Genomic DNA, 26,181 nt, shown 5'->3' on the forward strand with positions numbered 1-26,181 from the left:
GCCACTTAGATGAGAAGCCCTTCTCCCTACATCTGACATTCGCCAACGCTAACCACAAATCGGCACCTTATCAGTTACCCCTCACCAACCGTGTGTAACCAAGTACAACCTGGAGACACTGTTGTCTTGGTTCATTCTCCATTTTCATAAATCTGCAATTGCTTTGGGTACGTATGTGTATTGGAAGAGTTGTACATGGCAGAAACCTAATTTAATCTGGCTTATACAAGACAATTTAAAAGAAAAGAGGTAATTAATTTACTTATTGAACTGAGAGGTGTGGGGATGCAGCTATTTCAGGCATGGCTAACCCAAGACTCACATGCTGTCAGGCCTCGGTTTCCCCCCGTCTCTGGTTCTTGCTTCCCTTGTGTTTGCTTCAGTTTGGGGCTCTGTCTAGTGGCCAGATGGAGACAGGAAGTGGTCCCTACCTCCTCTCTGGTTTCAGGTCTGGCAGGAGCTCAGGGGCATCTAGGGTTGTGACCAGGGCCCCGGCTTGGTCATGTGCCTGCCTGCTCCTGGGAGCCAGTGATTGGCTCAGAGTGAGGGGATCCCTCACTCTTCCCCAGGAACTGGGCCTGACGTCAGCTTCTCTGGGACAACGTGAACCACAGGGATGGTTCCCCAGAGAACAATAGGGGTATAGTTACCAGAGGGGCTGAGAATGGATGTTGGCAGAAAAAAAGATGTTCTTGGCTTCACAGAGATGCTAAATGGAGCCAGGGTTGGACCAGGGGTGGTTGATTCTAGAGCTTGACTTCTAAGCCTCCCTGGCCTGTGTCCTGCCTGTATCCCAGAGCCCCTCACAGAGCCTGGCAAACAACAGGCACTTAATTCCTGTGCATTGACCGAATTTCTTGTTGCTGCGCTCTGCACACCTGCCTGTTGGGACACCTTGTTTCTCTGGACAGGCATCCATTGCCTGGCCTCTCACCCTCCAGAAATTGAATCCTATTCTCACGTGTGAGCCCCTCCCAGTGTCTTCTTTTGCAGCAGGCCTCAGTCTGAAGTGAAACATCAGGAAAGAATCCAGCCTATTGTGTTATGAACACACACGTATACATTTGCATACCCAGTGAGTTCCTGACGCATCCCTTCAACCTGGGTTGGGGGAGGGGCTGGAGGCTTTAAAATGTCAGATCCTGGGGAGCTGGGAGCCATGCAGAGATTTCCCTTGGAGCAAGGTATGTGGGAACAGTGACCTGGCACAGACCCTTGCCAGCTCAGGGCTGTGCATGGGGAGTGTGGTACCAAGTGGCTGATAAGCTGGGGGCTCAGTTCCTTGGAAGCAGTCAGGCAATGCGGTGTCAGTCATCAGCCCTGGAGAACCTGACGGTGGTGGGTGCAGCTCCCTGGCTGACTGGTGCCCAGCCCTGAACCTAATGATGGAAATGAACCAGAGGTTTCAGAAACACACTCTGTGCCTGGAGCTGCACCGTCTTAGCTCCGGATGACGCAACAAAATGCCGTAAGACTGGGGGGCTCCCTATTAGCACGTGATGGATGAGTGGATGTTCAGTGGATGTGGCAGTGTGTGACTAAGAGGTCACTGGAATGGCAGGGGGCGTCCTGTGGGTTGGTGTAGGCCCTTCTCCAGCCACCCGGAGAAGGCTCTGGGCTCCCTTGATCTGGAGGATGTCTTCCTCCCTTTCCTGTTTAGGTTGCTTGAGCCCCAAACTCTGGGCATGTCTTCATGGGAGGTGCTAGGTAGTCTGGTTCACACCACTTGCGAGTCTTGGCACCACTCGTGTGCTGGTTGTGGGGGTGGGTGCTGGGTGGGGTTGGGTGGGTGCTGGTCTGGAGGGAAAGCAGCCATGAGGGTGAGTCGAGTCCAAGGTCAGTCTTGCCAGCTGGCTCACTTGCCTGAGGTCATGAGGCCAACACCACAGAAGCACCAGGACTTGAACCCGGCGCTGATTCTAGAGCCCTGACCCGCATCCACCCTTGCTTCAGAATAGACAGCACAGTAATTATGGAAACTGTCACTTATTTGTAATCTTACGCCAACAGCCCACTGAGAAGGACGCACTCAGATTTATCTCCTCTTGGCCACTGTGGCCCTCACGGCCTGTGAAGTCCTGGGGTATCCAAAGGGTGTCCTCCGTTCTTAGGCCAAATGGAGAAAGGCACAAAGCCAGGCTGGGCTGGCTTTCCTTCCCTGTGGGACCTACAGCTCCATGCTCTCCCCGGGGGTGGGGGGCGGCGGGGGGGAGCAGCCCTGCAGACTCTCCCTGTGGGCATTGCTGATGCTTTTTCTGGGCTGCAAGGAGACTCGGTGTCTCCACACAGCACATCCCACTGGGAATGGGGTCTATTTATGGCTCTGAGAGCTCTGGCCAATTCCAAGCCCTGGAGCACCGGATTCCCAAGTCTGGGCTGGGCCATTCTGACTCAAGGAACACAGCACCAAGGAGATGGGAAGAGGTGAGGTGCCCAGGCCAGGGTTCTAAATCCCAGCTCTGCACAAACCAGTCATGGGAGATCTTCAACCAGTCACTTAATCTGCCTGGTCCTAGGTTTTCTCATCTGTAAAATGGGGATAATAATGCCACCGCCATCATCTCAGGGTGGTTGTGAGGATTATAGAGGGCAAAGCACATGGAACCCCACTGAGGCTCTAACACCCATGTGATCCAATCCTGGTGCAGGGTCTCAAAGAAACACAGCCCACTGAAGTTCCAAAAAGTGTTCACATCTTTTTGAGCACAAAGGGGGTCCAGGTACAGACGGCACAGGCACTTCCTGTCTAGTGACCATTCTCCGTCATATCATACAGCTCCCATGAGATGTTCACTTTCCTCTCCAGAAAACTTCTCCTTCACTCACGGATGTCTGCCCCCGCCTTGCCAGGCCTCTGCACTGCTGCCAGAACCCAATTCCAGAAGGCACTGCTCACAGTGTATTGAATGGACGAGTTGGCACAGCAGCCCTGTACCCCTTGCTGCAGATGTGCTGCCCCTGACCTCAGTTCCCTCAGGATGGTTCTTCTCCTTTCTATCTCCCAGAACCTGTTGGGCAATGGCAGTGCCCTCCGGGGACGGTATGGAGGGAAATGGAGTGGGTGATGCCAGGGCCCTCGCCTGCAGGCCTGGGACAGCAGGGCACACACAGTTTAATACCTGCAGTCCTGTCACTCGTGGGCAAGTTCATGGTTCTCTAAGGTGGCATTTCTAGAACCACCTAATGGAAAGTCTCGCTGCAGTTTTCTATCTAGGCTGCAGTGGACTTGGAGAATGCTTCCAGTCAAGGATGTAAGACCCTGGGATGAAGCAATGCAGGCCCTCCACTGCCCCTGTGGAAACGATTAGCCCGAGTGGCCCCACTCAAATGGGACACAACGGTTCTTGGTATCTTCCAGGTGGTGGATTTGGACGCATCTGCAAATCTTTACTGAAGTGAGAAGTGTCATCAAGGATCAGAGAGAGCAGGTCACTGGCAATGTTTTGGAACCAGAAAATACCCAAGCACACAGGCTCCCCTGGCAGCGAGGCGCGGGAGTGGGGTAGCCTCACCCTCCACGGCCGAGAGCTGCGAGGAGAGTGAGGCTGAGGGGCTGGTGTGCCGGGGGGCTGCCTGGGATGCCGGTGCGTACAGGCCACCATGGCACATTGGAAATGCAGCAAGCGGAGGGAAGGTCGTATTAATTAACCAGAGCTCTTCTCAGGGGAAGCCATGTGTGGGGTAGAAGGAGTACTTTGGGAAGGAGTAAGGATGGAATAAGTAATACTGATACAAGTGATAACAACTGCTAACTGGATCCTGAAGCAGGTGATGAAGGGACTCCGGGGCTTGCTTTGCCAAGTCAGTGAAGCAAGTTTGGGTCTGAGGAAGGCTCTCAAAACAGTACAGAGGACTTCCCTGGTGGTCCAGTGGTTAAGACTCCGCACTTCCACTGGGTTCAATCCCTGGTTGGGGAAGTACTGCATGCCACTGCGGTGTGGCCAAAAAAAATTTTTTTAAGTTAAAAAAAGAGTCAGTGCAGAGACTGGGCCCTGTATCAGCCCTTCCATCTACGATTCATAATCAGGGTCAGCCAGGAATACTAGTTTGCAGGGCTGCCTGTCCAGGTGCCCTCATATCTCAGTTAGGACATGGCTAACGGAACCAGCATCCCTAGGCCTTTTTTACCTGCTTCATTCTGTCTCCCGGTAGAAGGCTCCTATTATAGTTGAATTGTGTCCCTAGAAGAGATGTTGAAGTCCTAACCCTTGGTACCTGTGGATGTGACTTTATTTTGCAACAGGGTCTTTGCAGAGGTAATCAAGTTAAGAAGAGGGCCCCCAGTAGAGTGGGCCCTGATGCAACAGGACTGGTGCTCTTACAAGAGGGGAAATTTGGGCACAGAGATGGACATACGCAAAGGGAAGATGATGCAGAGACACAGAAAGAACGCTGTGTGATGACAGAGGCAGAGACTGGAGCGATGCACCTGCAAGCCAGGGAATGCCAGGGGTCGCCGGGAGCCACCGGATGCTGGAAGGGGCAGGGAAGGACCTTCGCTGAAGCTTGCAGAGAGAACTTGGCCCTGCTGATACCTTGATTTCAGACCACCTGCCTCCAGAACTGAGAGACAAGAACTTTCCATTGTTTTAAGCCACCCAGTTTGTGGTACTATGTTACAGCAGCCCTAGGAAACGAATCTAGTGCTTCCGATACAAGTATGTGTGAGCCCTGTGTGGAAGCATTTTTCCTGGTTTGGCCCAGCACACCCGCCGTTGGCTGGAGTGAAAAATGCCCACAGAGACTTTCTTTTTTAAATTTATTTATTTTTGGCTGCACTGCATCTTCGTTGCTGTGCCCAGGCTTCCTCTAGTTGCCGCGAGCGGGGGCTACTCTTTGTTGCGGTGTGCAGGCTTCTCATTGTGGGGGCTTCTCTTGTTGCAGAGCACAGGCTCTAGGCACATGGGCTTCAGCAGTTGTGGCTCGCAGGCTCTAGAGTGCAGGCTCAGTAGTTGTGACGCACAGGCTTAGTTGCTCTGTGACATGTGGGATCTTCCCAGACCAGGGCTCGAACCCGTGTCCCCTGCACTGGCAGGCAGATTCTTAACCACTGCACCACCAGGGAAGCCCCCACAGAGACTTCCCATGAGGCTATTCCACAATGCATAACTTAGAGAACTCTGAAGTCTACACAAACTAGCCTTGGCTTTCTCTCTGTAAAAGAGGAACCAGGATGGAATTGGCTCTCTCCAAACTCTAACTTCCTTTGCATTTGTAAAACCACCCAGCTCCATCAGACAATAAAGTGCCAAAGAACTATCAATCCTTGAGAGTTCGCTCAGCCAAGTGCTGGGTGGGGCCCCAGGGGGCTGAAGGGAGGTGCCTGTCACGCAGGTGTGAAGCCTGGGGGCTCCCAGGGTATCTCCTCTCTTCTGGCATTGGAGGAGGCCTGCAGCATCTGGGGCCAACATTTGGATGGCCTGGCCGCTCTGGCACTAATGACAAAATAAATTCCCAACATAAATTCAGTCCCTGGATTCACAGAAAGATAGACAAGATGAAAAGGCAGAGGACTATGTACCAGACGAAGGAACAAGATAACACCCCAAAAAACAACTAAATGAAGTGGAGATAGGCAACCTTCCAGTAAAAGAATTCAGAATAATGATAGTGAAGATGATCCAGGACCTCGGAAAAAGAATGGAGGCAAAGATTGAGAATATGCAAGAAATGTTTAACAAAGACCTAGAAGAATTAAAGAACAAACAAACAGAGATGAACAATATAGTAACTGAAATGAAAAATACACTAGAAGGAATCAATAGCAGAATAACTGAGGCAGAAGAACGGATAAGTGACCTGGAAGACAGAATGGTGGAATTCACTGCTGCGGAACAGAATAAAGAAAAAAGAATGAAAAGAAATGAAGACAGCCTAAGAGACCTCTGGGACAACATTAAACGCAACAACATTCGCATTATAGGGGTCCCAGAAGGAGAAGAGAGAGAGAAAGGACCCAAGAAAATATTTGAACAGATTATAGTTGAAAACTTCCCTAACATCGGAAAGGAAATAGCCACCCAAGTCCAGGAAGCGCAGAGAGTCCCATACAGGATAAACACAAGGAGAAACACGCCGAGACACACAGTAATCAAATTGGCAAAAATTAAAGATAAAGATAAGTTATTGAAAGTAGCAAGGGAAAAATGACAAATAACATACAAGGGAACTCCCATGAGGTTAACAGCTGATTTCTCAACAGAAACGCTACAAGCCAGAAGGGAGTGGCATGATATAAAGTGATGAAAGGGAAGAACCTACAACCAAGATTACTCTACCCAGCAAGGATCTCCTTCAGATTCGATGGAGAAAACAAAAGCTTTACAGACAAGCAAAAGCTAAGAGAATTCAGCACCACCAAACCAGCTCTACAACAAATGCTAAAGGAACTTCTCTAAGTGGGAGACACAAGAGAAGAAAAGGACCTACAAAAAGAAACCCAAAACAATTAAGAAAATGGTCATAGGAACATACATTATCGATAATTACCTTAAACGTGAATGGATTAAATGCTCCAACCAAAAGACAAAGGCTGGCTGAATGGATACAAAAACAACACCTATATATATGCTGTCTACAAGAGACCCACTTCAGACCTAGGGACAGACTGAAAGTGAGGGGATGGAAAAAGATATTCCATGCAAATGAAATCAAAAGAAAGCTGGAGTAGCAATACTCATATCAGATAAAATAGACTTTAAAATAAAGAATGTTACAAGAGACAAGGAAGGACACTACATAATGATCAAGGGATCAATCCAAGAAGAAGATATAACAATTATAAATATATATGCACCCAACATAGGAGAACCTCAATACATAAGGCAACTGCTAACAGCCATAAAAGGGGAAATCGACAGTAACACAATAATAGTGGGGGACTTTAACACCTCACTTACACCAATGGACAGATCATCCAAAATGAAAATAAATAAGGAAACAGAAGCTTTAAATGACACTAGACCAGATAGATTTATTGATATTTATAGGACATTCCATCCAAAAACAGCAGATTACACTTTCTTCTCAAGTGCGCACGGAACATTCTCCAGGATAGATCACATCTTGGGCCACAAATCAAGCCTCAGTAAATTTAAGAAAATTGAAATCATATCAAGCATCTTTTCTGACCACAATGCTATGAGATTAGAAATCAATTACAGGGAAAAAAATATAAAAAACACAAACACATGGAGGCTAAACAATACATTACTAAATAACCAAGAGATCACTGAAGAAATCAAAGAGGAAATCAAAAAATACCTAGAGACAAATGACAATGAAAACATGACGATCCAAAACCTATGGGATGCACCAAAGCAGTTCTAAGAGGGAAGTTTATAGCTATACGAGCCTACCTCAAGAAACAAAAATCTCAAATAAACAATCTAACCGTACACCTAAAGGAACTAGAGAAAGAAAAACAAAACCCAAAGTTAGCAGAAGGAAAGAAATCATAAAGATCAGAGCAGAAATAAATGGAATAGAAACAAAGAAAACAATAGCAAAGATCAATAAAACTAAAAGCTGGTTCTTTGAGAAGATAAACAAAATTGATAAACCATTAGCCAGACTCATCAAGAAAAAGAGGGAGAGGACTCAAATCAATAAAATTAGAAATGAAAAAGGAGAAGTTACAACAGACACTGCAGAAATACAAAGCATCCTAAGAGACTACTACAAGCAACTCTATGCCAATAAAATGGACAACCTGGAAGACATGGACAAATTCTTAGAAAGGTATAACCTTCCAAGACTGAACTAGGAAGAAACAGAAAATATGAACAGGCCAATCACAAGCACTGAAATTGAAACTGTGATTAAAAATCTTCCAACAAACAAAAGTCCAGGACCAGATGGCTTCACAGGTGAATTCTATCAAACATTTAGAGAAGAGCTAACACCCATCCTTCTCAAACTCTTCCAAAAAATTGCAGAGGAGGAACACTCCCAAACTCATTCTATGAGGCCACCATCACCCCGATACCAAAACCAGACAAAGCTACTACAAAAAAAGAAAATTACAGACCAATATCACTGATGAATATAGATGCAAAAATCCTCAACAAAATACTAGCAAACAGAATCCAACAGCACATTAAAAGGATCATACACCATGATCAAGTGGGGTTTATCCCAGGAATGCAAGGATTCTTCAATATACGCAAATCAATCAATGTGATACACCTTATTAACAGATTGAAGAATAAAAACCATATGATCACCTCAATAGATGCAGAAAAAGCTTTTGACAAAATTCAACACCATTTATATAAAAACTCTCCAGAAGGTGGGCACAGAGGGAACCTACTTCAACATAATAAAGGCCATATACGACAAAAAAAAAAAAAAAAAAATTCAGTCCCTGCTTTGAGCTGGGCTCTTTGGTGAAGTTTTCCCCTATAAATCATATCTTAGGCATTTTTTTTCATAATTGAGATTTTACTGATTGTTTTGAGGATCAGTACACACACATTTCAATTTGTACACAATTCTCAACATACATACCAAAAATCTAAAAAGTCATGTAGCTGTGATTCTTTTCTGAACAGTTATTCCAGGGACTTTCCAGCTTAAAATTTGAAGGCAAAATTTCCTTCACAGGATATCAAGTACCAATATCTTCAAATATTGATAGGCTGTTACATCATAAGTCCCACTAATTCACAATATCATATACACTACATACTCAAATTGTCAGTCGTTCACAGCACATTAACAGTTACGAGAACTGGACTACCACCGACCAAAGATGTTACAGAGTGCACAAAACTCTACCCAGGAGAGCCAAGATCAAGGGGTGAGTGGTTTGCTTTAGGAAACAATTCTACCAAAAGTAACATGGGAAGAGAAGTAATGTAAAGGGTTTAAGACATTAAATGCACAACTGACTCCAAACTGCCATTTAGTATGCTTTGCATTATAGGCTATAAAAGCTACCCTCCATCTGTGGAATGTTAAGCTGACAACCAAGACAAAGCCTCGCATATTCAATATCCCACTATTTTCTGGTTGTACCAAAAAATAAACAACCACCAAATGATTTCACCTCTTAAAAAAAGCATTTACACTTAAAAACTGGGATGAGGTGGGATTCCCTCCTTTTTATGTTTCTAGAGCTACTAAAAATCTTGCATTTACGAAATAGTTGATATTCCTCTGGATTGTACAAGAAAGGAGACAGGGACCACTGATAGGACCAGGTGTGTGATATTAATCAGATTTGGCTTCTTTCTCTCCTGCTTCATTAGAAGCTGGGCTCTCCTCGTTTTTAGTTTCTCCATCTTCTGCAGCTAAGTCTTCTTTAGTCTCTTGGTTAGTCACTTCAGCCTGTTTTCCCTTTGCTCCCCTTTTTCCTTTTGTTTGCACTTTTTTGTCTGAAGATTTATCCTTTCCTGCCGCCTTTTTTTGGCTTCGTTTCCACTTTTGCAGGAGGCGGTTTAGCGGACAACCTCGCCCATCTCCTCTTGGGCTCCTCTTTCGCCGCCCCCTCGGCGGAGCTGACCTTCCACTTGGCATCGCGGCGGCGGGGCGGGCGCGTGCCCGGTGCCTGCGGGCCGCGGCGCACCGAGAGCCTTCTCGAAGCCGGGCTGCCTGGCCGCTGCCGCTCCTCTCGCCAGCCGAGCTGGGGGGACCCGCGGCGGCGGGGGGGGGGGGGGAGAACCGGATGGAACCGGATTGGGAGCCCACCCCCAACATCTTAGGCATGTAAAGCCCTGAAGCTGAGCCAGTTTTGACGTGGTGGCTTTTACCTACTCTATTTATAATGTCTCTATTAGCTTCCTCCCAGGTTAAGGGGCCAAATCTACCTGCTCTTTCTATTCTCCGAAAGCACAAGGAATTGAAATGGCAACAAACAACTAGTCTAGCTTGATGCTGGAGATGCTATTATTTCACTGTTTAGACAACATGAAGTTTAGAAAGGATAAAGTCCTGCCCCAAGGTCAAAACAAACCAATGACACAAGAACAGGACAGAAGAGATGGGACTGAGGTAGATTTAGGTGTTCAGTTCATTTCTAGCTTAATGAGCACAGCTTAATGCTAGATTCCCAGACACGCTGATCAAATCGAACAAAATGCTTACTCTGTACCAGTGGGCAGGGTCTAGAGCAGTGGGTCATTCTGGGACTGACATTTTGAGAGGAACATGGGCACATTGGGAATTGTCAGGAGGGCAGTGACCAGGATGGCTACCATGTCTATATGAGAGACAATAAATGAATTGAGAAAATGAGTTTATACTTTGAACTAGAAAGTTCTAGGTCTCTTGCTGAATTAGTTTTCTACTGCTGCTATAACAAATTACTATGAACTAGGTGGTTTCAAAGAACACAGATTGAAAGGAATCTGGAAAGATAGTTGGATGGGAAGCATCAGGAATCTATCTCCCCCCGCCCCCCAGACAACAATTGTACTGGCAGAATCTGTCTCATGTTAAGTATTTTGGAACTCTGGAGTCTACTGAAGGATTGCAACTTCCAGGGGAAGGCTTGGACAGGTAAACTGTGCTTCGTTTTGGTCAGTTTCAGCTCTGAGCATAGCAGTTACCCATCCCCCATTCCCACGGTGGGCAGCTGTTTGCATACAGCTTGTGGGAGCCCGGTTGGGCAAGAGGACCCTGTGCTGCAAATGTTGGCGATCTACACTCCGACTTCCCATTGCTGCTTCTGACTAGATTGTTGCTGCCCCTCCACCTCCAGCTGAAGTGACTTCCAGGGGATTTAAAGGGCGGGTGCCCTTTACTGCCCTCTTCATTTTTCTCTTTTTCCTCCTTTTTAGAGCCAAACATTAAAGACAAGGATACTGTATTAGGGTTCTCCAGAGAAACGGAACCAATATGATATATGTAGATTGATATCTCTATATGGATATCTCCCTCTCTATGTATATCTATATGAAATTTATTATAGGAGTCAGCTCATGTTACAGAGGCTGAGAAGTCACATGATCTGCAGTCTGGAGAAGCAGGAAGGCCATGGGCATAATTCAGTAAAATGCTGAAGGCCTGTGAACCAGGGGGTGAGGAGCTGCTAGTGCAAGAAACAGGAGCTCTGATATCTCTGAGGGCAGCAGAAGATGGACCTCCCAGCTTAAAAAGAGGGAGATAATTTGCCCTTCCTCCGCCTTTTTTGTTCTATTCAGACCCTTGATGCATGGGATGAGGCCTGCCCACGTTGGTGAAGGCAGATCTTTTTCACTCAGTGTACTGATTGTCTTCTAATCTCTTTGCTAATCTCTTCTGAAAACACCCTCACAAACATACCCAGAAATAATTTTTTACCAGCTATCTGGGCATTCCTTAGCCCAGGCAAACTGACACAAAATTAACCATCAGACATGCAAAACAACTGCATATATGGGGGAAGTTAGCAAGTGATCGTGCATGCCCAAGGGAAGGCTCTGAAAAGACCCAAGACTTTAAACTATACCTCAGCTGATCCTTGTCACATAGAAAGCCTATAGCAATGGGAAGCAAACAAACAAAAAAACGCTGTTAAACAAAGCAGTAACAAAAAACAGCAAACTCTGGGTAAGAGGGAGAATCTGGTCTCCATAATTACCACATTATTAAATCCAAATATTCAAATTTTTTCCAAAAAAATCATAAGGCATACAAATAAACAGAAAAGTATGGCCCATTCAAAGAAAAAATAAATAAAACCAACAGGAACTATCCCTGAAAAAGACTTGATGGCAAATACAGCAGACAAAACAACTTTTAAAACAACTGTCTTAAAGATGCTCAAAGATTAAGGAAGATTTGGAAGAAGTCAGGAAAATGTATGAACAAAAATGGAAACATCAATCATGAGACATAAAACCTAAAAAGAAGCCAAAAAGAAATTCTGGAGCTCAAAAGTATAATAATTGAAATGAAAAATTAACTAGAGGGATTCAAAGGCAAATTTGAACAGGCATAAGAATCAGTGAACTTGAAGATAGGACAATGGAAATAATCAAGACTGAGAAACAGAAAGAGAAAGATTCAACTCAAAACCATATGAAGAAACAAAGATCCCAATAAAGGTACATAAACAAGTAATTATAAAAGCTAACATTATTGTAACAATGCCTTATAATTCTACTTTGTTTTCTAAATGACTTGAGACTAATGCATTAAAAATCATTATTAGTTTACATTATTCTGGGGCACACAATGTATAAAGGTGTAATTCTGTGATAACAACAGCAAGGGGTGGGGATGGAGCTGTAAAGGAGCAGAGTTCTTGTATATTATTGAAGTTAAGCTGGTATAAATTTAAATAAGAGTGTTATAACTTTGGTATGTTAAATGTAATCCCCATGGTACCCACAAAGAAAATAGCTATGGAATATAAACAAAAAGGAATGAGAAAGGAATTTAAACATTTCACTACCAAAAAAAAAAAAGTCAACTAAACACTAAGGAAGACAGTACTGTAATACAGGGAGTGAGAAACAAAGCCGTAAAATGTATAGAAAACAAATAAGATGACAGAAGTCTCTCCTTCCCAATAATTACTCTTAAATGTAAATGGATTAAACTCCCCAAAAGACAGACTGGCAAAATGGTTATAAAAACACAGTCCAACTATATGCTATCCACAAGAGACTCACTTTAGATCAAAAGGCACAAACAGATCAAAAGTGAAAGAATGGAAAAAGATATTCCATGCAAACAGTAACCGAAAGAGAGCAGGGGTGGCTGTACTAACACTGGACAACACAGATTTTAAATCAAAAAGTTTACAAGAGACAAAGTAGGACATTATATACTAATAGAAATGTGATGTATCCTCTTGCTGTAACATTATAAACACTTACATTTCTAATGACATACAACTGAATAAATAAAGCAAAAATTGACAGAATTAAAGAGAGAAATAATGGATAGAGCAAGCAGACAGAAGAAAATAGATACAACAAACCAACTATATATAACAGACACTGCACACTCTACCCACCACCAAAAGCATATACATTCTTCTTATGTGCACGGGGATATTTTCCAGGTTAGACCATATGTTAGGCCACAAAAATTAAGTGTCAATAGATTTAAAAAGATAACTATCATATTTTCTCTGACCACAATGAGATAAAGTGAGAAATCAGTGACAGAAGGCAAACTGGAAAATCCACAAATATATTGAAATTTAACAACACACTCTAAAACAACCAATGGATCAAAGAAGAAATCACAAGATGAATTAGAAACTCCTTAGTTTTAATGAAAACAAAAATGCAACATACCAAAACTATAATGTAGCAAAAGCAGTCCTAAGGGGAAAATGCACAGCTATAAACACATTAAAAAAAACAGATCTCAAATTAAGAACATAACTTTACAAGTTGAGGAACTTGAAAAAGAACAAACTAAACCCAAAACTAGCAGAAGGAAGGAAATAAAGATTAGAGAATAGGGGACTTCCCTGGTGGCGCAGTGGTTAAGAATCTGACTGCCAATGCAGGAGACACTAGTTTGAGCCCTGGTCTGGGAAGATCCCACATGCCGCAGAGCAACTAAGCCCATGCGCCACAACTACTGAAGCCCACGCGCCTAGAGCCTGTGCTCTGCAACAAGAGAGGCCGCCACAATGAGAAGCCCGCGCACCGCAACAAAGAGTAGCCCCCGCTTGCGGCAACTAGCAAAAGCCTGCGCACAGCAATGAAGACCCAACGCAGCCAAAAATAAATAAATAAAATTTTTTAAAAAAAGATTAGAGAATAGGAAAGTAGACAAAAATCAATGGAATTAAAAGCTGATTCTTTGAAAAGGTCAACAAAATTGACAAAACCTTAGATGAACTGAAAAAAAGGACTCAAATTACTAAAATCAGAAAGGAAAGTGGGGACATTACTATCATTTCTACAGAAATAAAGAGGATAAGAATACTATGAACAACTATATGCCAACAAACAGGATGACCTAGATGAAATGGACAAACTCCTAGAAACATAAAACCTACCAATACTAAGTCATGAAGAAATAGAAAATCTGAATAGACCTGTAACTAGTAAGGAAACTGAACTAGTAATCAAAAATCTCCCAACAAAGAAAAGCCCCAGATCTGATGGCTTCACTGGTGAATTCTACCAAACTTTTAAAAAAAGCTAATATCAATCCTCCTCAAACTTTTCCAAAAAATCAAGGCGGGAACACTTCATAAGTCATTCTATGAGGCCAGCATTACTCTGATGCTGAATTCAAAGTCACTACAAGCAAATAAACAAGAAAACTCAAAACAAAAAACTACCACACCAATTTCCTTTATGAACATTGATGGGAAAATCCTCAACAAAATTCTAGAAAACTGAATTCAGCAGCATATTAAAAGGATTATACACCCTGACCAAGTGGGATTTATTCATGGAATGCAAGGATAGTTCAACATAAAATTGATCAATGTAATACACCACATTAACAGAGTGAAGGGGAAAAAAAATATGATCATCTAAATTGCTGCTAAAGAATTTGACAAAATTCAACACCTTTTCATGGTAAGAAAAACACTCAAACTAGGAAAAGAAGGAAAGTACTTCAACATAATAAAAGCCGTATGTGTGGAAAAACCCACAACAAACATCATGCTCAATGGTGAAATACTGAAGGCTTTTCCTCTAAGAGCAAGACCAAGACAAGGATGCCCACTTTTGGGCATAGTACTGGAAGTACTAATCAACATAGTACTGGAAGTTCTAGCCAGAAGTATTAGGCAAGAAAAAGAAATACAGGGCATCAAAAATGGAAAAGTAAAATGATCTCTGCAGATGATATGCTCTTCTATGTAGAAAACCCTAAAGACTCCACAACACAAAACCAAAACTATTAGAGCTAATAAATGAATTCAGCAACATAGCAGGATACAAAGTCAACACACAAAAACCAGTTGCATTTCTATACACTAACAATGAACAATCTGATAAGGAAATTATAAAAATTCCATTTATAATAGCATCAAAAATAAAATACCTAGGAATTAACTTAACCAAGGAGGTGAAAGACTTGTACAATGAAAACTACAAACATTGCTGAAAGAAATTAAAGGAGACATAAATAAATGGAAACACATCTGATGTTCATGGACTGGAATACTTAATATTGTTAAGATATCAATACTACCCAATGTTATCTACAGATTCGATGCAATCTCTACCTTCAAAAAACATCATTGGGATTTTAAAATAGAAAATCTCATTTTAAAATTCATATGGGATCTCAAGGGCTCCCCATATAGCCAAAACAATCTTGAAAAAGGAGAACAAAGCTGGGGTACTCACACTTCCTGATTTCAACTTACTACAAAGCTATGGTATTAGAAACAGTGTGGTACTGGCATAAAGACAGAAAGATAGACTGATTAAATAAAATAGGGAGCCTAGAAATAAACCTTCATATATATGGTCAGGTGATTTTTGACAAGGGTGCCAAGACCATTCAATGGGGGAACAACAATCTTTTTAAAAATAGTGCTGAGAGGGCTTCCCTGGTGGCACAGTGGTTGAGAGCCCGCCTGCCGATGCAGGGGACACGGGTTCGTGCCCCGGTCCGGGAAGATTCCACATGCAGCGGAGCGGCTAGGCCTGTGAGCCATGGCCACTGAGCCTGCACGTCCAGAGCCTGTGCTCTGCAATGGGAGAGGCCACAACAGTGAGAGGCCAGCGTACCGGAAAAAAAAAAAAAAAAATAGTGCTGGGAAAACTGGATATCCACACACAAAAGAATGAAGCTGGACCCTTACCTAGTGCCAAGTATAAAAATTAACTCAAAATGGATCAGGACCTAAATGTAAGACTGAAAACTATACAACCCATAGAAGAAAACAGGAAAAAAGCTTCATGACACTGAATTTGGCAATGATGTCTTGAACATGACACCAAAGGTATAGGCAACAAAACAGAAAAGATAGATTGGACTTCATGAATATTAAAAATTTCGTGCATCAAAAGATAATATCAACAGGGTAAAAAGGTAACCTGCAGAATGGAAGAAAATATTTGCTAATCATATATATAAGGGTTTAAAGTAAAAAGCAAAAATAAACAAATGGGACCTAATTCAACTTAAAAGCTTTTGCACAGCAAAGGAAACCATCAACAAAACAAGACAACCTGGGGCTTCCCTGGTGGTGCAGTGGTTGACAGTCTGCCTGCCGATGCAGGGGACACGGGTTCGTGCCCCGGTCTGGGAAGATCCCACATGATGCGGAGCAGCTGGGCCCGTGAGCCATGGCCGCTGAGCCCGCGTGTCCGGAGCCTGTGCTCCGCAACGGGAGAGGCCACAACAGTGAGAGGCCCGCGTACCGCAAAAAAAAAAAAAAAACAACAACAAAAAACCCCACAAGACAACCTACTGAATGGGAGAAAATATTTGCAAATTATATGTCTGATAAAGGATTAATATCATATATATAAACAGCTCATACAACTCAACATTGATAAAACAAACAACCCAATTTAAAAATGCACAGAAGAACTGAATAGACATTTTTCCAAAGAGGAATGCATATGACCAACAGGCCCATGAAAAGATGCTCAACATCACTAATCATCAGGGAAATGCAAATCAAAACCACAATGAGTTATCACCTCACACCTGTCAGGATGGCTATCATTAAAAAGAACATAAACTATAAATGTTGGCAAGGATGTGGAGAAAAGGGAACCCCTGTACACTGTTGGAGGGAATGTAAATTGGTGCAGCCACTATGGAAGACAGTATGGCGGTTTCTCACAAAACTAAAAATAGAACTACCATATGACCCAGCAATTCCACTCCCGGGTATATATATAAAAAAAAGAAACCAAAAACACTAATTCGGAAAGATACATGCACCCCAATGTTCACAGCAGCATTATTTACAATTGCCAAGATATGGAAGCAACCTAAGTGTCCATCAACAGATGAATGGATAAAGAAGATGTGATATATACACACACACACACACACACACACACACACACAATGAAATATTACTCAACCATAAAAAAGAACGAAATTTTGCCATTTGCAGCAACATGGATGGAGTTGGAGGGCATTATGATAAGTGAAATAAGTTAGAAAGACAAACACTGTATGATATCACTTATATGTGGAATCTTAAAAAATACAACAAACCAGTGGTTTACCAATGGGGAGAGAGAAGAGGGAAGTGGCAATATAGGGGTGGGCGAGTGGGAGGTACAAAGTATTGGGTGTAAGATAGGCTACAGGTATGGATTGTACAACACAGGGAATATAGCCAATATTTTGTAATAACAACAAATCTAGTGTAACTTTTAAAATTTTATAAAAATTTTAAAAATTAAAAAAAATGGGCAAAGGAACTTGAATAAATATTTCTCCAAAGAGGATATATGCATGGCCAATAAGCACATGAAAAGATGCTCGGTATCACTAATCATTAGGGAAATGCTAATCAAAACTACAATGATATATCACCTCACACACATTAGAATGGCTACTACTAAAAACAAACAAACAAACATACAACAAAAAAAAAAACAGAAAACAAGTGTTGGTGAGGATGTGGAGAAATTGGAACCCTTGAGCACTGCTGATGCGAATATTAAAAACTGGTACAGGGACTTCCCTGGTGGCACAGTGGTTAAGAATTCGCCTGCCAGTGCAGGGGACAAGGGTTCGAGCCCTGGTCTGGGAAGATCCCACATGCCACGGAACAACTAAGCCCGTGCACCACAACTACTGAGCCTACGCTCTAGAGCCCATGAGCCACAACTGCTGAACCATCATGCCACAACTACTGAAGCCCCCATGCCTAGTGCCCGTGCTCCAGAACAGAAGCCACCGCAATGAGAAGCCCATGCGCTGCAAGGAAGAATAGCCCCTGCTCACCGCAACTAGAGAAAGCCTGAGTGCAGCAATGAAGACCCAACGCAGCCAAAAATAAAATAAATTTAAAAAAAAAGAAACCTGATACAGCTGCTGTTGAAAACAGTATGAAGGTTCCTCAAAAAATTTTAGAATTACCATATGATCCAGGAATTCCACTTCTGGATACATACCCAAAAGAGCTGAGAGCAGGATCTTAAAGAGGTATTAGTACTCCAATGCTTATAGCAGCATTACTGACAATGGCTAAAACGTACAAGTAACCCAAGTGGTCATTGACAGATGAATGGGTAAACAATTTTCTGGTTTAAAAGTTAGTTTTGTTTTTTGTTTTACAACACAGCAAAAAAGAATCTACAACTAACAAAATCTGCAAAACACCTGTAGAAAGGAGCTACCTTTTTTGAACTGTTTAATTAAAGCTTCTCTAGGATTTTACACACCCATTTTTGATCATTAAGAGCATGGAACTTCTCACACCTGTTTGTGTCTCCACGGGCTTTAGACCCCAAAATATTTACACACTTTAGTATTCTACATCTAATCAAATCAGCTTTCATTTAGCCCATTTATATTTTTAAAAAATAGAAAAGTGAAACAAAAACAGATTTAATTTCCTTCTGAAATCTGTTATGTAAACGTTTTGTTGAATTTAAACATCACAAGTTTGATAAAATTGTCAACGAGGTCTCTCACCCACCCCACAGCCTGTGGAAAATCTTAATTACAGCAGATTCAAATACATCGCTACACTGTCAGCTGTTTTCTCTGCTTGGAATCAGCTACCTTGATGTTCTCATACTGTTTTAACCACCTCTTGGCATCTCAGCTAAGAATGACTGTCTCAGTTCTGCCTAGAAATCCACCACCATAAAATGAGGTATTATTCAGCCTTTAAAAAGAAGGAAATTCTGACATATGCTACAATATGGATGAATCTTAAGAACATTATACTAAGTAAAATATGCCAGCCACAAAAAGACAAATACCATATGATTCCACTATATGAGACATTTAGAGTGGTCCAAATCAGAGACAGAAAGTAGAAGGTTGGTTGCCGGGGCAGAGGGGAGGGGGCAATGGCGAGTGATTGTTTAATAAGTACAGAATTTGTTTTACAAGATGAAAAGTTATGGAGATGGATGGTGTTGATGAAACATTATGCATGTATTTAATGCCACTGAACGGTATACTTAAAAATGGTTAATACAGTAAACTTTATCACTATAAAATTTTTATCACTATAAAAAAATTGGAAAAAAACCCCAAAATTGATTATCTCACAGTTCTGGAGGTCAGAAGTCCAAAATGGGCCGGCAGGGCTGCATTCCTTCTGGAGGCTCTAGAGGAGAGTCCATTTCTTTGCCTTTTCCAGCTCCTGGAGGCTGTCCGCGTTCTTTGGCTTATGGCGCCTTCCAGCAATGGCGTCACCCCCACCTCTGCTCTGTCAGCACAGCTCCTGCTTTCCCCCGACTTCCTCCGCGCATCTCCCCTCCGGACCATGAGCCTCCTGCCTCCTTCTTATAAGGTGCCTTATATTGGACACACCTGATAATCCAGAAGGCTTTCTCTGTCTCGAGAGCCTCAGCTTAATCACACCTGCAAGTCCTTTTGCCATGGAAGGAAACAAATTCACAGGCTCTGAGGACTAGGACGCCAGCATCTTTGGGAAGCCATTACTCTGTTTACCGCAGTTGCCTAGAGAAATACTCACGTGAGTGTGGGAGGAGGTAGGCGCAAGGGCTTCAATACTGAAGGCAGGGGTAAGCCCATGTCTGACAATAGGGTTGTGGTTGAACAACCGTGCAGACATTCTATAGAATACTACGCAGCCATAGAAAGAATGAGCTGGATGACATGGAAGGCCGTCCATGGTGCATTTTTAAATGAGACGGTCAAATTTCAGAAATTCTCAATTCATTTGTTCAACAAATATTTTCAGTGTCTATCATGTTCCTGAAGCTGGAAGTACAGAAGTGAATTAAACAAGAGTTTATACTCTCTTTCTGTATAAAAACTGTATGCAGAAATAGGTGTGTACAGGGAAAAAAGGGTCTAAGCTGGAAAATAAATACTGATATGTTAACAGCGGGTATCTCGGGAGAGGAAGAGCAGGAAGTAAAAGCGGTGAAGGTTTGCCCTTCTTCTTTGGTTGTTTTTATATAGTTTTACTTTTTCAATGAGCATTTAAACTTGCTTGAAGTTGGCTAAAAATTTAAACTGAGGTACCGTTATTTGGAGAAGTTATCTATTATGTCTAACCCCATCTCATAATGACAAAACTGTACCACCTGCAAAACAGAAAGAAGGGAGGGAAGGGAGAGAGTGGAGACAAAGAAACATCCAGCTGATTGGTGTTAACTTGGAGCAGGCAAGGCTTGCGGGGCACTTAGCCAACAAGTGGAGCAAAGTGTCCCTCCCTCCCCGGCGGGAACTGGCAGCTCCTCCGGGTACGATTCTTTATAACCTCTCCTGTGGCACCGGCCCTGTGCCTAGTGTACGCGGTAGGCGATCAATGACATATTGTCGACCAGCTGAGTCACCGATGGGAGCGCCTGTAAAGTTGTAGATGACACCCAAACAGGAGGGGCAAGCGTCCTGTCAGGGCTCAGCTTTGACCCCATATGGCAACACCCACACCCACCAGCCTCACTTCCACACCCATTCGTCTCCCCTCATTTCTAACCATTTCAGCTCAAAGTCTGGTCCTTCCCAAGCCCCCAGAACTTCCTGGTTTATTTGAAGCAGAGGTTCTGCAGTTGGAGGAAGTGGGTAGAAATTCCAGGTCACTTATCTCCGCCATGGTGTCCCCAAGATGAACTTGTGGTTTGCTACTTATTTGCCCTGAACTGCAACCTTTGAGCTGGCCTTTCTGCCCCCTGCACGCATCTCTGGGACTGATGCTTTGTGGCCGCGGGGTGAAGGGAAGACAGGAGGGGGTGAGGCATGGGGCCCAGGGACCCTCGACCCCAGGCAATGTTATTTCAGACTTGTAGACCTAAGTTCCCTTGATAAACATCATCTGAGAATCACACACCTGGCAAACAGGCTGTCCCGGGAACACAGCCCAGGAACAAACAAAACAAGCTTGTGTCTTTCATTTTGTTCTTGGTTCTTACTGTTCTAGGAAGAAAAAAAAGAAAAAAGACTGGACTTGAGTAGGCGAGACATTCACATGTTTTACTCAGAAAACAAGGAACCTCTGATTTTCTTGGAGAAACGTTGAGAGCTGTCTTTTCCTTTTAGTGCCCTTAAGCATAGACTGAAACAAGGAAGACATAATTTCAGTTCATTCCAATTGTCCCCTTGAACACCTACTTCATCCTTCCTAGACTGATCGTTGGACAGAATTAAAACTGCTCCCAAAGTGTAATTTGATTCAGCCTGCGGGCCCTCCGTGAAGTGTCCCTGCCACCTTCCGGCTCTGTCCTCCTCTCCTCCTGGATTCCCCTCAGGCACACCCTGCACGTCCCTGCCCCCAAGCCCTCATACCTGTCCCGTCGGCCTGGAACATGGTCCTCCCGTTTCCCTGCCTCCTTCAGGTCCCTTCAGAACCTCAACCGCCACCCCATCCCAGCCCTCCCACCCCAGCCCTGCTTCATTTCTCTCCACAGCACTTGTCACCTTCTAATAGGTCACATTGTTATTTTGTTCACGGTCTACCCCTTTTCTGATGTAAACTCCACCAAGGCATGGATTTTCATCCATCTGTTCACCACTGGAAACTCAGTCCTAGATAATGATTGAATCTGAATCCTTATAGAGGAGTTTTGCATTATGTATCCAAAATCTTATAAATACGCTAATGCTTACACGCAGCTATTCAACATCTAGGAATTTATCCCTGGGACGTCATCACAGAAGTGTGCAAAAATAGAGTTAGAAATGTTATAAAAGCTAAACACTGGAAATAATAAGAGCTGACATTTAATTAGCACTTACCATGTGCCAGACCCTGTTTTAAACATTCTACGCACATGAACGCTTTAAACTCCCGACCACCCTATAACCCACCTATTATTGTCTGGATTTTACAAGTGAGGGAACAGGCAGAGGGACTGAAGAGCACGCAGTCGAGCCAGGATTTGATGGGGTGTGTCTGCCTCGAGTCCATATTCTTAACACCCTATGGGTTACATGAGCTGTACTTCAGCCACCCTGAGGCATTCCATGCAACCATTTAAAATGATGCTGTAGACAATGAATTTTTTCTGGTGGGGGGGGACAAGGGACATGAACCCCTGAAATTATATGTAAATTGTGTGATCATACACATTGCTGGGAAGGAGGCAGCTTTATCAGATTCTCAGAGACATCCAAGAACTAGCGTTGTAGAATAATTCTTCTACATACGTAGTTCAGGTGAACGTATCCTGCACATGGGTTATCAACTGTTTAGCACAGTCTTTAAAAAATTTCTTTTTAGGGCTTCCCTGGTGGCGCAGTGGTTGAGAGTCTGCCTGCCGATGCAGGGGACACAGGTTCGTGCCCCGGTCCGGGAAGATCCCACATGCCGCAGAGCGGCTGGGCCCGTGAGCCATGGCCGCTGAGCCTGCGCGTCCGGAGCCTGTGCTCCGCAGCGGGAGAGGCCACAACAGTGAGAGGCCCGCGTACCGCAAAAAAAAAAAAAAAAAAAAATTTCTTTTTAGTTTCCCTCCTTCCACACAAGATTTCCTCGTCTTGTCCCTAAACCACGTTAACAACCTAGAAAGTCACCAGAGAAGACGCTTTAATGACTTGAAAAGATCTTTGTGAGATACAGTAAAAAGCTCAAATAACTAAATTATATGTTAATAGCTGTTATTCCTGGGTGATGGAATTATGAGTGTGTTAAAATTTCTTTTCTGGTCTTATTTGTATTCTGTACACGTTTTGCAAGAACATGAATTACTTTTTGTAACCAAAGGCATTTTTCTTTTTTAAGAAAATGGCACATTTGGGGAGGATAATTTGGAAGAAGCTATGAAAATTTTAAGTGTACCTGCCCTTTGATCCAGCAATTCCATTTCCAGGAATCTGCTGGACAGAAATTCTTGCCTGTGAGCCCGAATATAAGTCCAGTGACATTCATGAAAGCATTGTGAAAATTAGTAAACAGCCCAAACCCTCAGAGAAGGTGAGTAAATAAAATAAACAAAATAAAATATTCAGTAAAATATAATACCACCATATTAGAAAAACTGTGCAGCTGTTAAAAAAAAGAAAACACGGTAGCTAGATCTCTGACTCTCCCACAAGATGTATTATTTGGTAAAAACAGATGTATAATAAGGTCCAACATACATAAAGGACGAGCGTAAGAGTGTAAAGGCCTTGAAAGGGGTCTGGAAGGAAGCCGCCTGTTTGTTGATGATGGTTACTTGCAGGGAGGCGCTGGGAGATGGGCAGGGGAGGTAATGGTGAAGGGGACTTCATGTTCTGTTCTGGATTGTCTGAATCTTTTACATATTATTTATGTAACCAAATACAACACACACAGTTAAACTATGAAAGAGTTCTAAGATTAAAAAAGCCTCCAAACTCCGAAGTGCTTTCCCCCCACCATGGGGCTGCTCAGGGGCTCCACGTCCAAGCTGCCAGGAAGTCTCAGGAAGGACCACGATCCTGGTTACTGTCAGGATTGGAAACAGGCTCAGTCACCGGGCAGGGGCAGGTGGTTATGTAAACGGGAGCGCAGACCTACTGCACATTCTTATGCCCTAAGCATGAGCAGCGATCGTGAGGATCTTGGAGCAGCTTGGAAATTAAGTGACAAAAGCCCAGTGGGAAACTACACACAGCGCGCCCAGGGTAAAGGCGGAGAGGCCACATTGTTGGCCAGGTGGGATTATATCATCTTGGCCAAACCTGTTTCTCCCTGGGGCTTTCTCATCACGGTTCCGAGGCCACAAACCTGCACGTCGTCTGGACCTGCACTTCTCTCCCTCCCCCACATTCTGTCGTCACCGCGTCCTTTGCTCCCTTCACTTCTTTCATCCCCTCGCTGGTCCAGGCAGCTCCGTCTGTCCCTGCACGGTCGCAGCAGCCTCCCAAGAGGTCTCCCTGTTCCCAAAGGCCATCCCTCCCGGACCTGTCTGTTCCTGGTCTGTTCCTGCACAGCTGCCAGAATGGTCTCCGAGCTTTTAAAAAGATAACTGGGCTCAGTTGCTTCTCTGTTTCCTTGTCGCTTTTATAATACCTTTGCCCTGATCTCCAAGCGCCTGTAGGGTCTGGCCCTCACCAGCAGCTACAAACACTTGTCGCTTCCTTCCCTTCCACTGTGTTCCAGCCGCCCTGGCCTTTCCTGCCCGGGGCCTCTGTTCTCGCTGCCTCTGTGAGCCTGCCTACTCCTTATACCCCCAGCCCTCTTGCAGTTTCTCCATCACATTAGTCTGCGTACCTGCTTCCTGGGCCTATGCTTGTCTGAAATCGTCATGTCTACTTGATTTCCAATCTCCCCCACTAGCCAGCACTATTCTAGGGCTTACCGTGGGTGTGGCACGGCTCTAAGCACTTTACAGACCACCCAATCAGTTCTTTCAAGACCCTACAACACCAGTACAATCATGACACCCATTTTACAGATGAGCAAAGTGAGGCGCAGAGGTACCCCACTTGCCCCCAAGCTGGGCAACTCTAAAGTGGCCAACGTGGGCTTCGAACCCAGGTGGCTTCAGCCCAGGACCTGAGTCCTTCATTACTAAATGATCCTGCCTAGAACCACTAATGAGATGAAAACCGGCACCCTATTTACTTTTTGAAGATTGGAACTGGCTGGAGGAGCAGCCAATGAACTTCACTGGCCACACCGGTACCGGACATGCCACGCCCAAGCTTTTAACGCCTGTGGTGATTTGAGGACATGATTTGACCTGTCTTTTCCTGGATAGAACAGGCCACAGATGAGAGAGTTCGCCAACTGCTTTTTGTGGACTTTCAAATTATTGACTCCATGAGCCCACTTCCCTTAGGTAATTCTCAGCAGGGTCTCACTGCATAAAGGGAGCCAGCCCTAACACCTGTGGAACTGCAACTCTGGCAGCGCCCCTGGCTGCAAAAAAATAGGACTCAATGCCCATTTGGGTTCTATTTTCATTAAAAGCCCATTAACCTGCTCTCTCAGGGCGATTAAAGTGTCCAGGACTGAGGCTCTGCAGCGCTGTAGGAGGCGGCTTTTTAAAAGTGAGCGTTCTGTTCTGTTCTGTTCTGATCGCAGGCGGAAAACTTTCTTTTAAAAAGGACCCCCAGGGGTTGACGTCTCAGGCTGGTTCCCAGCCCCAAGGTGGGTTTTCTTAACAGATAATATGGTAACACCCTCTGCAGCTGGTCTTGAGTTAGCTGAGGCTGAAGATTAGGTAATTTCTCTTCTACTTGGTGTTTTTGCCTTTGTTTTTTTTGTTTGTTTGTTTGTTTTTGGCCTGATTTTTGTAACTCAAAACCAGTTTAAAGTCTTCCAATGAATGTTCATTCCTTCCACACCTTGTAAAAGTCTAAGCACTGCCCCAGGGCACAGGGAGGCCAAGTGTGAAGTTTCACTTGGCAGAGCTGTAGAGATGCATTTCTGTCTCTACTTTTTTTTTTTTTAACATCTTTATTGGAGTATAATTGCTTTACAATGGTGTGTTAGTTTCTGCTGTATAACAAAGTGAATCAGCTATACGTATACATATATCCCCATATCCCCGCCCTCTTGTGTCTCCCTCCTACCCTCCCTATCCCACCTCTAGGTGGTCACAAAGCACCGAGCTGATCTCCCTGTGCTACGTGGCTGCTTCCCACTAGCTATCTATTTTACATTTGGTAGTGTATATATGTCCATGCCGCTCTCTCACTTTCTGTCTCTACTTTTGCACCTTGAAATCAGCCAAACCCACGTGAGCCGGGCCCTGTCCTTCTTCCGTGCCCGGGTGGGTGCGACCCGCTGGCCGCGGTGTGCCCCCATCACAGGACTCTGCGTTTTAACACTGGGGCACATTATGGAGCTGGGCAGCTTGCAACTCAATTATTCAGTACATAGAGCATCTACTGGGTACAGGCTTGGTCCTTTGTGCTCTGGGGGATGCAGTAGGTCTGGGGTGGGGCCTGAGAACCTGCATTTCTAACAAATTCATAAGTGATGCTTATGCTGTTGGTCTGGGGACCACACTTTGAGAATCACTGCTATAAGATTTTGCTTAAATGTCACTCCCCTGGAGGCCCTCCCTTCCAGCCCCTCCGCCAACCTTGGGATGGCGCTTCAGCCATAGGCTCCCAGGCAATTTGTATGGCTTCTTGCTTGTGATGGCCTGGCCCCTACTTCCCTCCCCCACTTCACTGTCACTCTCATCCTTGCCCTCCATGCTCCTGCCACCCAGGCCTGCTTTCCCTTCC

The 26,181-nt window shown here is 44.0% G+C and overlaps 1 protein-coding gene and 1 pseudogene across 1 annotated transcript in view; both read right to left on the minus strand.

Annotated features, from left to right (window-relative positions):
* Positions 1-26,181, minus strand: part of NDRG4 (NDRG family member 4) — a 105,612-nt gene that overhangs the window by 61,931 nt on the left and 17,500 nt on the right. The gene's annotated exons all lie outside the window — the stretch shown is intronic.
* LOC114902962 lies at positions 9,206-26,150 on the minus strand (annotated as a pseudogene).

Source organism: Monodon monoceros, unplaced genomic scaffold (genome assembly GCF_005190385.1).
Source record: "Monodon monoceros isolate NGI ecotype Baffin Bay Population unplaced genomic scaffold, NGI_Narwhal_1 Super_Scaffold_10, whole genome shotgun sequence".
Taxonomy (NCBI): Eukaryota; Metazoa; Chordata; class Mammalia; order Artiodactyla; family Monodontidae; genus Monodon; species Monodon monoceros.